Genomic DNA, 2781 nt, shown 5'->3' with positions numbered 1-2781 from the left:
CTCATTTCGAGGATTTACTTCAGTATTACTCGGTAGCTTTCCTTGTTCCCTCTCACTCATCATGCTAGCAAGAGTACCTACGTGTTTTTCTAGATTCAAAATGGAAGCTTGTTGAGTTCTTAATGACTGATCAAACCTCTCATTTGTTTAAGTTTGAGATGTAATAAATTGTGTTTGAGATTCCATTAGCTTTGCCATCATTTCTTCTAGATTTGACTTTTTCTCTTCGGTTTGTTGTGGTGATTTATACAAGCCAGGTCTTTGTTGATTGAAAGTGATATTTTGAGTTGGTTGGTTATTCGGAACTTGTTGGTTGTACGAGTTATTGTTGGGTCCATTTGGATTGTAAAGAATGTTTTGATTTCGATTAAAATTTGGCCTTGGCGGTTGATAATTATTTTGATAATTATTTCCCGGCCTTTGGTTCATGTAGGAAACATTCTCACGTTGTTCCATCGTTGGCTCAATGTGACAATATTTCGTTAAGTGTGGTCCACCGCATTGCTCACAACTGATTCGTATTGCGTGAATATCTTTAGTCATCTTTTCCATTCGTCTCTCGAAAGCATCTATTTTTGCGAAAACGGAATCAAAGTCATGGCTAGAATCGGCTCTAGCTGCTTTAGATGATCTAACGATGTCTTTTTCTTGATGCCACTCATGTGAGTGGGAGGCTGTGTTATCAATAATTCTGTAAGCTTAAGTTGCGGTTTTCTTCATAATGGAACCACCATCTGCTATATCGATGTCTTTTCGTGTAGTAATGTTGCATCCTTGATAGAATATTTGTACTATTTGATATGTGTCTAAACCATGTTGAGGACATCCTCTCAACAACTTTTCGAATCTTGTCCACGCCTCATATAATGTTTCAATTGGCTTTTGCGCGAACGTAACAATTTCTCCTTGAAGTCTCACGGCTTTAGATGCCGGAAAGAATCTTTTAAGAAATTTCTCAACTAAAACATCCCATGTGTCAATCGCCCCTTCAGGTAATGATTCTAACCAATCTTTGGCTTCTCCCTTTAAAGTCCAGGGAAACAACATGAGATAGATCTGTTCATCCTCAACTTCTCTGATTTTGAATAGAGTACAGATCCTATTAAAGGTTCGATGATGTTCGTTTGGATCTTCCTTCAGCGCACCACTATATTGGCATTGATTAGTTACCATGTGTAGGATTTGTCCTTTGATTTTATAAGCTGGTGCGTTAATGTATGGCTTAATAATGGCGTGACCTTGGCCCGTGCGTGTGGTTCTCATTCGGTCTTCCATACTTAGAGGTTCTGTTACTTCCATAATTGAATTTGTTGAATACGAATCACTAGAGGATTCTGATTTAACGGTTTGTAGTTCAGGAGGAATGATTAGTGGTTCAGGATCTTGGAATTGTCCTTGAATATCCTCTGGGTTCTCGATAGTGAAATCGAGTTCAAAAAATGGATTATCGGAAATTTGAATTGGAGTACTTGGTCGACTGGATGACGATTCTAAAGAAAAATCAACGGCGACAATATTGGCTAGATGTCTTGATCGAGTTACAGGTGGTGAACGTATGAAAGGTGGTGAACGTCTTGCTCGGTGCATTCACTGAATATCCTTTTAGTTATAAAAGATAAAAATTATATAAGTTATCAAATTAATAGACTTTTCTGATTTTGCCCACGTTTCGAATAGCCAATAGATGCAGCAGGTAGCCAGGACCCTTTAAATTGGAAGCTCACAACTCGCCATAACAAATCCAACTATTACTACGACCCAGAAAATTTTGAATGTCTATCAATTTAACCACTTAAAATAATTTTTTGTTTAAATTTTGAAATAAAAATCTATGTTCTAAAAACTAGAGCGTAGAAATGAGAAAGAAAGAGTGCGTCGAAAAATAAGAGTCGAAAAACAATCTAAAACTTATAAATTAAAATTTTACGTCTAAAACTTAGCATCTAAAAACTTAAAACTTAAAAGTAGCAACTAAATTCTTAAATCTAAAGGTACTAAAAATGTAATTCTAAAAGAAAAATCGGCAATTACTTAGAAAGGCACTAAAATTTATAAACTGCGTCGCAAAATTCTAAAGCGCTTAAATCTTAATTCTAGAGAAAAAGCACTTAAGGGATTTTACGGCAAAGCCTAAAAACTAGAAATATAAAAATAACTACGGCAAACTACTAAACTTAAAACTAATTACGAACGATAAATATACAATTTAGGAATTAAACGATTAAAATATATAATTTATAAAAAGATATAAAAAGTGACAAAATTACTTATTTTTATAAAAATATGATTTTTATATTATTATTTTATAAAAATATTAATTTATATATTAATAAAACTAATTACAACTTAAAAATACAAAATTAATTTAAAACTAAAACTAATTATTATTAAATTAAACCCTAACTATAATTAATTAATAATAATAATAATTAAAACCTAACCCTAATCCGTACGGCTAAGTTACCAGACCTATCACCTCACCTCATGCGATCGAGATGCATTTCAGGTACTGGTGGTATTGGACAAGAAAAAAGGGAATAATTTCTAATTATTTCTATTTGAGTTGCCCCTTTCCTCTCTTTCCCTTTGATCACCGACCCTGACTTTTTCAGAAGGGATTGGGCTTTAAATCAGGTTTGACCCAGTTTTAAAATTTATATATATATATTTTTTTCTGATTTATATAAAATATTTATATAATAAAAAAACTTATATTTTAAAAAATAGAAATAATCTATAATTTTATATATTTTAAAAAAACTCTTAAATATATATATATAT

At 32.5% G+C, this 2781-nt stretch overlaps 1 non-coding gene across 1 annotated transcript; it reads left to right on the top strand.

Moving 5' to 3' along the window:
• The first annotated feature begins 808 nt into the window (after nt 1–808).
• On the top strand, nt 809–915 carry LOC139879004 (small nucleolar RNA R71). Its single transcript, XR_011769861.1, has one exon. It is a non-coding gene; the product is annotated as a small nucleolar RNA R71 (small nucleolar RNA).
• Nucleotides 916–2781: the final 1866 nt, after the last annotated feature.

This window comes from Rutidosis leptorrhynchoides, chromosome 11 (assembly GCF_046630445.1).
Source record: "Rutidosis leptorrhynchoides isolate AG116_Rl617_1_P2 chromosome 11, CSIRO_AGI_Rlap_v1, whole genome shotgun sequence".
Classification (NCBI taxonomy): domain Eukaryota; kingdom Viridiplantae; phylum Streptophyta; class Magnoliopsida; order Asterales; family Asteraceae; genus Rutidosis; species Rutidosis leptorrhynchoides.
The sequence above is the reverse complement of the archived record's forward strand: the minus strand, read 5'-3'. Positions and strand labels throughout refer to the sequence as shown.